Source organism: Sorex fumeus, unplaced genomic scaffold (assembly GCF_029834395.1).
Source record: "Sorex fumeus unplaced genomic scaffold, SorFum_2.1 ptg000002l, whole genome shotgun sequence".
NCBI classification, from domain to species: Eukaryota; Metazoa; Chordata; class Mammalia; order Eulipotyphla; family Soricidae; genus Sorex; species Sorex fumeus.
Window position 1 is genome coordinate 40,218,792 of NW_026606059.1, and position 13,161 is coordinate 40,231,952.

Consider the following 13,161-nt stretch of genomic DNA (forward strand, 5'->3'; position numbering starts at 1 on the left):
AGTGCTCAGGGATTATTCCTGGCCCTGCCCTCAGGAATTACCCCTAATGGTTCTCAGGGAGCATGAGGGAAGCCAGAAATTGACCCGGGGTTGGTTGCATGCAAGGCAAGAGCTTTACTTGCTATACTGTCACTCCAGCCCCAACATAGACTTTTGTAATCTATAGCTATTACATCACTCTCATTAAAATAAATTAGTAACATCATTAAATACTCAACTGAATATTAAATGATTTTTAAATGATCATACATGATCTACATGTATTTTTATGGTTGTGTAAACTGGATCTGGGTCATACTCAACAACACTGCACTCAGAAAGTCTCTGTCCATTGGGGAAATGATATCACTATCTTGCAAAATTTTCCATTCTGGATTCTGATGATTGCAACTTTAGTTCTTATTTAACATGTTCCTCTATCATCAGATATTTTTTTACCTCCATAAAGTAGTATTTAATCTATATTTCCATTAGAATTTGATCAGATTCCGGTAGCATTTAATCAGATTCCAGTTAGAATTTTAGACAGAAAATACCTTATAAGTTTCTGTATATTTCCTAAAGCATCACTTCAGGAAGCATCACTTCTGGAGGTCTTTCTCTTTGTGATCCTGAGATTCACCAGCAGGTATTGTCAATGCTCTGTCCATTCTAAAATTACAAGGATGCTATATTAAAGAGGAAGTCCAGATGAGACTTTAGAAGGAAGTTACTTTGAAGCTGAAACCCAACGGATGACCATCAGGCAGGGTAAAGAAAAGGGTAACAGATGGTGGCCCTGAGGTGAGCAAATGCTCGCCATGTACCAATGGTTTCAATTTCACTGCACTTGAGACTGGTGAAAATAGGAGAAATATTATGTGGATCAGAGAGGTCAACTGAAAAAAAAGAAACAACAACATTTGTGACAGTGAAAAAAAAGTATGGCTAATTGACTGTCAAAAGATAAGGATACAAAGGCATTTTACCAGAGGACAGAATGTTTTCTAATACATTGTGTCAAAAATAATCAAATATGAATGCACATAAACATAAAATGGTATTTTGCTATGGAAGTTAGGTAAATGTGAATTAAAAATCATAGAATTAAGTTCAAAATGTAAAACTATGAAACTTTCATCAGGCATAGTATAGTGTTAGATATGAAGCCAAAAGCAAGATCCATACAAGAAAATCATGAATGAAAAATCATAGAATTAAGTTTAAAATGTAAAACTATGAAACTTGCATCAGGCATAGTGTAGTGTTAGATATGAGGCCAAAAGCAAGATCCATACAAGAAAATCATTAATACAATGGGCATCCTCAAAATGAAAACGTTTTTGTACAGTTGAAGTGACATCTACACTTCTATGTTCATTGCTGCACTGTTCACAATATCCAAAATCTGGAAAAAAACTGAGTGCCCGAGAAGAGATGACTGGTTAAAGAAACTTTGGCACATCTACACAATGAAGTACTATGCAGCTGCTAGAAAAGATGAAGTCATGAAATTTACATACAAATGGTACTACATGGAAAGTATCATGCTAAGTGAAATGAATCAGAAAGAGAGGGGCAGACATAGAAAGATTGCATTCTTCTGGGGAATATAAAGTAACACAATAGGAGACTAACACCCAAGAATAGCTGAGATAAGTACCAGGAGGTTCACTCCATGGCCTGGAGGCCAGCTGCACATGCTAGGGAAAAAGGCAGCTCAGATAGAGAAGGGAGCCCTCAAGTAAAGGATGTTGGGAGTATCTTCCCAGGAAGAGAGATGCATGCTGAAAGTAGACTATAGACCGAACATGATTCCCACTCAATGCCTCTTTTGCAAACCACAGCACACAAAAAGACAGAGAACAAAAAGGAATGCTCTGCCACAGAAGGGGGTTGGGATGGGGAGGATGGGTTGGTGGGAGGGATAATGGGATCATTGGTGGTGGCAAATGGGCACTGGTGGAGGGATGGGTACTCGACCATTGTATAACTGAAACCCAAGCACAAAAATTTGTAAGTCTACAACTGTACGTCATGGTGTTTCACTAATAAAAATTCAAAAACAAATGAAAATGTTTTTCTCTGTGTGAGATACTTTTAAGATAATAAAAATACAAAGCACTTAAAGTATAAACAAAAATCCTGACAAAGTAATTGTATCTAGAATGCAAAGTTACTTTCAAAGCTCACCAAAATATGTTCTAGAAACCTCGCACAGTAATGAAAAGAAATATATTTTAAAATACTTGGCATAAAAGAAAATATGTGGAAGGCAAGTAAGCTCATAAAAATATACTAGACATTATTTAATCTTCCAGGAGCGTGCAAATTAAAACCATAAAGATGGAACATGATACACCTATCAGAAATTGGCTGTGATAATAATAACAACAACATACAAACGATAAAAATACAACAATGAATACTAATAAGATCTATTTGGAAAGAGAATTCAGACATTTCTCATAAAATTTTTGTGCATTTACCATATTTGTTATCTGATTCTTATGTATTATAAATAAAATATCAAAATTATACATGAAAAAGATTATAATAACTTCATTTATAGTTCCTCAAAGAAGAAGCAAACAAAAACACCTTCAGTTGATTAACATATCAGGAACTGCGCTATGTCTAACAGAGGGATATTCAGGAATATATGCCATGTGGGCAAAGAAAATTATAAAGGGATTAAGAATGATTCATACATATTGGAATATTTATAGTACTTAAACAAATTTATGTTTTTGTCAAAACTCATAAAATGGTACATCAAAAAAAATCATTGTAAATTACTTGTAATTATTTTATTAATAAAAATATTCAATAGATCTACTCTTGTTCTCTAGTCTGATTGTGCTTTTAACAAAACAACTGGAAAATGACATTTTGAAGTTACTCAGGGATATTTAAGTTCATGTTAAATGATAGCAAGGAAATGTTGGAATTTTTTTTTATGAGATGATATTGGTATTGTGGCCACATGAAAAAAATTATGTGCTTAAGGAATGGTTAATATGGTATGCCAGATAGGAATTCATTACAGTAGTCTACTTTCAATAACCTAAAAATTTTCAAAGGTGAAAAAGAGCAATGAAGCAATTGTGAAGAAATTGGAGCAGTAACTCTACAACTATGAAACAATGACTTCAATAGTACTTTACGATACTTTGCAAAATATGATATCTCTGAAAAAGAAAAAAATAACCACAACAGGAGAACATTTTTACTTTTTTAAAAATACAAAGATAATTGACTTATGTATATTTTATTTATTTATTTATTTATTTATTAGTGAAATACCATGAGGTACAGTTATAGACTTACAAATTTTTGTGCTTGGGTTTTAGTTATACAGTGATCAAGTACCCATTCCTCCACCAGCGCCCATCCTCCACCACCACGGATCCCAGCAACCCTCCCACCTCCCATCACCCCCATCCCACCTTGCCTCTGTGGCAGGGCATTCCCTTTTGTTCTCTCTCTCCTTTTGGGTTCTGTGGTTTGCAGGAGAGGCATTGAGTGGCAATCATGTTTGGTCTATAGTCTACTTTCAGCATGCTTCTCCCATCCTGGGAGGATCCTCCCAACACCCTTTATTTGGTGTTCCCTTCTCTATCTGAGCTTCCTTTTCCCCTAGCGTGTGTGACTGGCCTCCAAGTCATGGAGCAAAATTCCTGGTACTAATCTCGGCCACTCCTGGGTGTTAATCTCCCGTTTTGTTAAGACTTATGTATATTTTAGAATTCTCTTGAATTTAATACTTCTTACCACTTTGTTATGTAGCTGCTTTGTGTGTTATGTTTTGCATGTTTTTCTATTTACATTTTTGAAATTTAAAACACATAAGTAATCTAAAAATAGGAAAGGATAAACACCGAGGTTGAGAAGTCAACATGACTATTGGCATTATTCAGACAATAGGAAGATGCATGACCACTCATGAATGACTTTAATATGGGGTTTTCTCTACTGAAAATTCACTTCCTGTTTAAAACGCCATTAAAATGCCATGGAAATTTTTCTAAAGAAAGAAAAGTCATTAGGAATTTAAAATACTTATGAAAATAGACTTTTTTTTTGTTTCTTCTCTGTTAACATGTCTGAGATTAAAAAAAATAGAATCGGCACCAAATATTTCAGTATACTCACCAAATATTTCAGTATAGATTGCAGATACTTTAAAAATTATAAGAAGGTTTTATGTGGGAATAGAGTGATAGATAGCACAGTGGGTAAGGTGCTTGCTTTGCACGTGATTGACACAGGTTCTACTCCTAGCATTGTCTATGGTCCTCCAGCACTGCCAGGAGTAATTCCTGAGTGCAGAGCCAGGAGTAACCCCTGAGCATCGCTGGATGTGGTCCAGAAACAAATTTTTTAATGGCTTTAAGATACTGTGCTGAGGATGTCACACTCAGGACATGGAGGGCAATACTTGCTGTGGGGTGTGTGTTCACACCATGTGCAGGTGACACTGTGCAGTGCATTTTCACCCTCAAGAGAAGTTCTGTGTTGTACACATTTCAAGGTTCATCCAGAATAGCCCTACGGTCAGATTGCAGTGAAGTCATCTGTACTTAAAACAAATAACCCTCTGTATGTACCATCCAGGTCTTGTTCACTTCCTGGCCCTTACAATGAAAAGTGTCCCAGAAAATACTGCGGTAATACAAGCACAAACTCATGTTGTAATGACCTTCTTCTATGGGTGAGAGAGGGGGATTCTTTTGGTACAATGACTGTATAAGTGTTTCAACCTATATTCTTTTGTATTTGGCTCTCATCAAGGTAATTATCCTTTCTACCTTTAGTAAAACTAGCTTCAAAAACTTTACACTATTATATTTTAGAGTTCACATATGAAGACATATTCTGTTGAGACGGAAGCAGTCATCGAAGCCCTAGCCAAAGAGGGCTTTCAAACTCAATACATCAGGATCCAATACATATCCGAATGCAACAGTTACGTGTACCTAGTTTGAGAAGTCAACATGAAGAATGGCCTGGCACCTGAGTTGCACAGGAGGAAGAGAGTGGCTTGGAATTCCTTCAGGAGCATTGAATAAATAGCTAAGAGGATGAAGAACCTCCGGCTCCGGACACATCTCTTCAATTTCACTGTTCTTCCTACATTAACATACGCCTCAGAGACCAGGGCCCTATGAAAACAGGATGAGAATGCTAATTGTGTCTCCCAAAGAGGAATCAAAAGCGCTATGCTTGGAGTATCATGCTTCACTCAAATGAGAGAAAGAATCCAGAGTTCTGACCTTTGTCGATGGTCAAGAATCAGGGACGCTGTCTCATTTGCCAAGGCATCGAAAATCAGATGGGCTGGACACGTAATGAGATTTGGAGACTACCACTGGACTAGAGCCATTACCATCTGGATTCCACAGGACATCAAAAGGTCGCATGGCCCCCCACCTACGAGATGGTCAGACTCCTTCGTCAAGACCCTGAACGATTGATTTGAGGCTGTTAGTGTTCCTAGAACAAGCAGGTGCCCGCTCGAGCAAATTGATGAGTAACAGGATATCAAGTGATCAAGTGATATGAAGACAGGTAAGATTCACAGCTGTTAAATTTAATAAGAGTGAAGAGAATAAAGAAAATTTAAAGGGGGAAAATCTGAACAGGCCTACTGTCCACTGTCCACTGTCCTTCCATTGTTCATCAATTTGCTCGAGAAGGCTCCAGTCACATCTCACAACAAATTGTGAGACTTGTTACTGTTTTTGTCATATCATATGTCACGGGGAGCTTGCCAGGCTTTGCTGTGTGGGTGAGATACTCTCGGTAGCTTTCTGGGCTTTCCGAGAGGGGTGGAGGAATTGAACAGGGGTTGGCCACATGCAAGACAAATGTCCTATCAGCTGTGCTATTGCTCCAGCCCATAATAGTACAAAATGTTTTATTCTGAGTTAGGGGAATACTGAAAATACTAACATGTAGCACCTATTTAAATAAGGTGTTTAAATAAATTTAAATAAATAAATAATTCAGATACATAAATTACACATACTTAAATAAGCTAGGAAAGCATGTACCTTCTTGAAACTAGTAGAGGAACAACCATAAGGACAATGGCTCAATGCAAAATCACAGTGAGAGATATGGTCTGTGATCAAACAGTAGACAATAGACCTGAAAGCTGAGTGGTGTGAATTATAAATAGAGTGAAATTACTATTTGAGTAAGGACATGAAATGCAGTCCATAGCAGGTGAACTATATTAGCAAAGCATCCATGAATTTGAATAGAGTTGGGTAATAGAACATAACTTAAGCATTAACACAAAGCTTTCCTTATTCTTTCTGGCATCTCCATGTGGGTCACTTTAAGACAGTGCCAATTTTTCCTCAATGGAGCTTTTTTAGCATCACACAAAGTTTTCAACACAAACAACAGAAAAAGAACTTGTAATTTTCCATTTTCAAGGTCACCTATAAAACGTGTTTGGATTTTTTAGTTAAAATAGAATAAATTTCTATTATCTGTTTTGTAAGATTTGCCATGGTAGATTACCATTTAAAATTGGATTTTGAAAAAAGAATAAAAAGGGTTTTTAAAAGTTCCCTTTGTTAGCAGTAACATATTGGGAATGTTTTGAGAGTATTTTAACAGAATTAAGTATAAGTTTATTTTATCAAAATAAGAGAAACACTTTGTTGTCATAGTTAAGATCTAACACTTTATCTTTAAAAAAATAATTTTACATTTACTTCTCATTCTGGTGCCTGATATCCTTCAAATCCTTTATCAAATATTTTCTTTGAGTATATATTTATATTTAATAACTTTTGGTCTCATACACATTAGATTTTATTGACAATATCAGATTCCAGGAAAAGTAATCACTCAACAAATTCACGGTACAGCAATTTAACTGATTTAGACATAGAAAATGTGCAAAGAAATTCATTAAAGTACAGACAAGCTCTGCCTCTTCTATTAATGGATGACATGTTCAACAATTGAGTTGTCAGACCCCTCTATGAATAAAGGGGCTTAATCATAGCAGGAATTAGTGTGTAAGACAGGTGATTATGTGTTGGAAATATGCCAAGAACAGCTGTGATGCTTCACATTATTTGTAATTTCAATAATTACAACTTTAGAAAAAATTATTTGGAATTGAAGAACGCAGGGTTGAGAAAGAAGTAAACAAAAACCATATATAGCCTATTTATTTCCATGACAGTAGTTTCTATGAATGGGGAAAATTCAGCCCATGTTATTAATTTAAGTTCATACCCCTTCTCTCTAGTGTAAAAACATGGCATAATTGCCTCCCCCCTTTTTTCTATTTATTGAATCACCATGAGAGCAGTTACAAAATTTTCGGTTTAAGTCTCAGTCATACAATGATGAAACACCCGTTCCTTCACCAGTGCACATTTTCCACCAAAAAAAAAAAACACCAGAATACTGCCCCATCCCACACCCTTCCCCTACCTATGTGGTAGATGATTTCCACATTACTCTCTCTCTACTTTGATTATATTCAATATTTCAACACCAGATCCACCATTATTATTTGGGATTTTACCCCAACACTCAAATCTGCCAAAAAGGCAACATTAGACAGTTGGTTTTCTATTGCTGACTATGAATTGCATATGATGTTGTGCAGCTGCACAATTTTGGAATTCTGAAGTTTTTTTTTTAAAATAAAAATCCACAAGAAAGGAGGTAATCTGTGTAAAATCTTCCGTGGAGGTATGCTACCTTGGAAATCTCTAGGGGGGATGAGGGAAGAATGTGATAACCTTTGTATGAATGTGTGTGTGCATGAGTACCTCGATAGGTCCTCCTATCAGGCATGATTTTGTAGCTCCAAGACCTGGCACTCTTAAAGTTCCTCTAAAGTCATGGAGCTCTAGTGGGCTGCCTATGATTCCATGGAGGACGTACAGTTAAGGGTGGCACTGGCATGGAGTTCTGAAGTTTTAATAATTAAATCTGGAGGGATTTCTGTCAAAAGCTGCTGGATTCCGAGATTTGTTTCTGAGTCTCTGGGATCATGGCCATTAAGCAGCTCGATCAGTAGCCAGAAGGCTCGTTTGTGGGCAGTGACTCGGGGTCTTGTAGGGGTGGGGGGACGGAGAGAAGGGATGGACCGGCTCCACCTCCATCCCAGGCGGCCCCTCGTTTCTTGTCACTGCAGGCTCCCACTTGGCTGTTTATAGGCCTCTGGAAGATAGTGGTGACCGAGCTTCCAGGAAAAACAGGCCAAAGCACGAAACCTATTCCCATCTGGGGTGTCCCAGTGCCGGAAACCTATTGCAAAGTCTGGACGCATTTCTGCCAAAAGCTGCTGGGTTCTGAGATTTGTTTCTGAGTCTCTGTGATCATGGCCATTAAGCTGGTCGATCAGTAGCCAGAGGGCTGGTTCGTGGGAGGCGACTCGAGGTCTCGTAAGGGCGGGGACCCCCACCCCTTTTAAAACATGGAATTATAGTGTCTCTGCAAATAGGCTAAGACTGCTATCATTTACTTTCTAACTCAACATAAGAATTCCTTCTGAAATTATTTAGGCTACAATAATTAATGTCACTCAGAAATGTGGCACACAGTTGAAAAGACATTTTCCATGTTGAATTATCCATTAAGCAGATAAATATTTGATTACCTTTCATTGGGGTTTATAAAAAAAGATGAATTTTTAACCTGAGCAATTTATGGAAAATAGTCAAGTTAAAACCAATGATTTGGAGAATTTAAAAAGTGAGAGACTCGAAAGCCAAGAGAAAAAAATGGTGGAAGACCCCAGATATGAAAACTTTTACAGAGTCAGGATTAAAATTTTTGTCTGATTCTAATTATGCTATTGCAATGAAACAGACTGTTAAAAACATTAATCTTTAGTTTTATTTTCTGGTTGCTTTTAATGGAAATAGTAACTTTTTATAATCATGTTAACCATTATTATAATGCTATATTGGCATGTATTTTCCCTTTATATATGTGCATTCTCACAAGCTTTCAGACCATACACAAGAAGAATTACAGATGATCACATACCTTTATCAAGATAAATTATTATTATCATTATTATATCTGGCTTACATTTTATTATTATATCCATGGTGACTTTCTCTTGGATCTGTTCTTAGAAGTCACTCCTTGTGGGACTCAGAGAACCATGTGGTGTGACAGGGATTGAACCCAGGTTGGCTGAGTACAAGACGATTCCCTTACCCTCTGTACCATCTCGTCATCACCACAAAAACATCACTAATAATTTTTTGTTATTTGATGACTATTCTATAACTATATATTTATTTATATCCCCATTTTTCTCTCCTCCCCTATTTTAAGGTTGTTTTCACTTTTTGGCCCCTGGTAGTACTCAGGGCTTACTCCTGACTCTGTACTCAGGAAGATCACTCCTGATGATTCTCAAGGGACCATATAAAATGCCAATGATCCAATCTGGATTTGCCACATGCAATGCAAACATTCTACCCACTGTGCTATCACTCTAGCTCTATATATGCATATTTTTCTAGGTAAATTTTAAGTAATGAAGTAATTGAGCCCTTTTATACCTCAATATTCTAGAGTATATTTCCCATGATAAAGGATATCTTATATAGCAATAGTACAATTATAAAAATTTGGAAATGTTGCTGCACTACATTTAACACCGAAGTATTAATAATCCTCTATCATTGCCTTTAGGTTCTTTATTACCACCCTACCCTCTCCACAAAATTTTCTCTTCCCATTGTTGATGTTGTGTATTGAATTGATTTGTGTTTATTTACCTTTTGTATCCTGCAAATTCCATTCCATGGTGTTTGCTCCATTTAATATATTGTTATTTGGGTTCATTTGACTAGACTTTGTTGAGTATCTTTGTATCAAAGTCTGTCAGGTAAATTTGTCTGTAGTTTTCTTATTTAGTGATGCTTCTTTGCTTCTGGCATGAGGGTTAATTTGTATTCAAAAAACCATTTGGAAATTTTCTTTTTTATTTATTTTTTTATTTCATTTTTTGTTTTGGGGTTCAGCTCATGGTGCTCAGGCTTCTGATTCTGTGTTCAAGAGAGATCACTGGTGGTGATTGGAGGGCCATGTGCAGTGTACAGGACGGCAACTGGGGCCACATGCAAGGCAATAGTCCTTTTCAGTGTACTGTCTCTCTGGCCCTGTATGTCATCTTTAAAGAAGTGTCTATTCATTTCTTCTCCCCATTTCTTAAAATGGGTTCTTTGATTTTTTTGTTGCTAAGTTTTACAGGTGCTTTATATATCTTAGATATTAAAGGTAAAGGTAAAGGCCCTCCCGTTGATCGTTGATTTGCTCGAGCGGGCCCAGTAACGTCTCCATTGGAGACTTTGTTGTTACTGTGTTTGGCATATCGAATACTCTCGGTAGCTTGCCGGGCTCTCCGATATCTTAGATATTACCCTAGCCATATGAGTGGTGGGTAAACCTTTTCTTCCATTCTGTGACTTGTCATTTTATTCTTATCATCTTTCCTTTTGCAGTGCAGATGTATAATCCAATTTGTTTATTTTTCATTCTGGTTGTGTGGCCAGTCACATTGAAGATACTTCTAGATTCAGTGTCAGGAAGGGTTCTGCGTATGTTTTCCTCAGTATGTTTTGGATTTAGGTCTTCTACTGAGGTATTTAATTCATTTTGAATTGTCTTTTATAAAAAGTTATGTGATATGGACCTGAGTTTTTACACATTTTTATAAAGAGGTGGTTAGAAGATATTACAACACTGTTTGTTGAAGTCTTTTCTGCTCCACTTTAAATCTGAGCCCCTTCATTGATCACCTAACCCTATATTTAAGGGTCTGTCTCTAGGCTTACAGTTTTGTTCCATTGATATGAGTCCTTTTTTCAGTACCACACTTCTTGATTATTTTCACTTTATAATTTAAACTTGGAGAAAGAAAAGCTATGATTTTCTCTTTCTCAATATTACTTTAGATACTGGCAGGATTTGATTACTTCACATAAATTTAAGGAACATTTGGCCTGTGTCTCAAAACTAGCATGGGTATTTTTATAGGAATTTCATTGAATCTGATAGTGCTATGGAATGTATGCCATTTTAATAATATTTAACCTTCTAATCCATGAATAGGAGATTTATATTTCAATTTCTTAGTTTCTTCTATTTCTTTTAGTAGTGACTTACAGGTGGTTCTTGTTTTTCTTTTATAAGTCTCTTACCTCTTTGGCTGCAGTGGTTTTCAGGTACTTGATCTTTCGAGACACAATTGTGAATGGAATTGTTCTTTTTAGATAAAAATTTTCCTGTTCTACTTAGTGTATGCATAGATAAATACTGCAAATTTCTCTGATTTTGTCTGTCAATTGACTGCACACATTTCTTGTTTGCAGGAATTTAATTTTTTTTATTTGAGGCACTGATTTAAATATCGTTAATGATAGGATTTCATGCATACGATGTTTTAACACCACACCCTCCACCAGTGAATCCACTTCATTCAGTATTAGAGTCCTGAGTACTTTTTACGGTCATGGTCGGTCCTCCCGTTATTCATAGATTTGCTCGAGCAGGCCCAGTAACATCTCTACTGTGAGATTTGTTGTTACTCTGTTTGGCATATTGAATACGTCATGCGTAGCTTGCCAGTCTTTGCCGGGCTCTCTGAGAGGGGCGGAGGAATTGAACCTGGCTTGGCTGGGCCGGCTGCACGCAAGGCAAACGCCCTACCGCTGTACTATAGCTCCAGCCCATACCACCCTGAACACGCCCAATCTCATCTGAGTACTTTTAAGTGATTGAATTCAGGCCATTAGTTATCCATTAGTTAATTAATGTTCAGTGTTAATCACATGTGCAGAGTAGTACATACTAACAACTATTAGAGTTGGTATCTAGACAAGTTGATAGCAATCATCAATTTCTTTTTAACACAAGATTTTTCTTTTACTTTGTTCTATTTTATTTTCCCACCAATCTTAGAATCTTGGATATGTCCAAAAATGTAAAACTTCTTTTTATATGTAATGATGTTTAGAAATCAAGATCTAAGTGATAGGTTGCTCATCATGTACTTTGACAGTATAATTATTTGTGAACTCAAAATATACAGACTGAATTTTCTTAACACCTAGAGATCGATGGATGGATCAAAATCTCTCTTTAACCTGTCAAGCAATCCATAAATTAATTGATTTGTTTATCTTGAGAAAGTAAATGAATAAGGAAGAGAATAAAAAATAGAAGGAGAAAAAAGGAGGATATGAGTTTGGGTGTATGAGGAAACTCCAAAGTAGAAGAATGTTTTATATGGAGTTAGGAGTACAAGTTTATACTAATGGAGAGTTTTCCTAGAAAAATAAAAGTAAAGAAGATAAATTCTAAGTCCTCAACTTTGTTTATTTGTAACTTTTCTTAATGGAAGAACTTTCCTCTTTCAGTAAAGGGAAATTGACTCATCACATTCCTATAATAAATATAAAGTATTTTCCAAATTGTTAACAGTGTCAGTGTGGACCACAAACTGACTAACTAGAGCATAATTTTGTTTATGGGATTTTTTAATATAAGATTTGCATATAATTTTTTTACACAAATCCTAATGCATAATTTGATGAATTTAATGCACACACCTGTGTAATATTCTATCCAGAAATAGAGTTCTGTTATGACACCTCTCAGTGAATATTCACCTCCCAAAGGAAACACTATTTCTGATATTTCTAAACACAAATGAGTTTTTCTTCTTCTAGAACATTATGTACACTAAATCATATAATAGGTATTGTATTGTATATAATACTTTCGGCATAATTTTTGAGATTTATATTTTTAAATAAAATGTTTTATTTAAACACTGTGGTTTACAAGTTGTCCATAATATAGTTGTTATGGGCTTTCTGTGTTCCAACATCAGTCCCATCAATTGAGTGAAGGGACTTCTCTCCTTTGTCCCTATTTTTTAACCACCACCTCCAAGCCTGCCCCCTTAGCAGGAACACAATGATTTATTTTTATATTGCTTGTTACAACTAAATGGCAAATGAAATTATGAAAAAGTCTTCAGTAAAAGGAAGTTTATGAAAATTGTTATATATCACGACTGGGTTGCTAAGTCCTTCCTGAGGATTTTTACTAAGCTGTTTATTGCTAGTTGAGCTTTTTTTTTTCCCCTTTATTTTATTTTATTTTTTTTAAAGT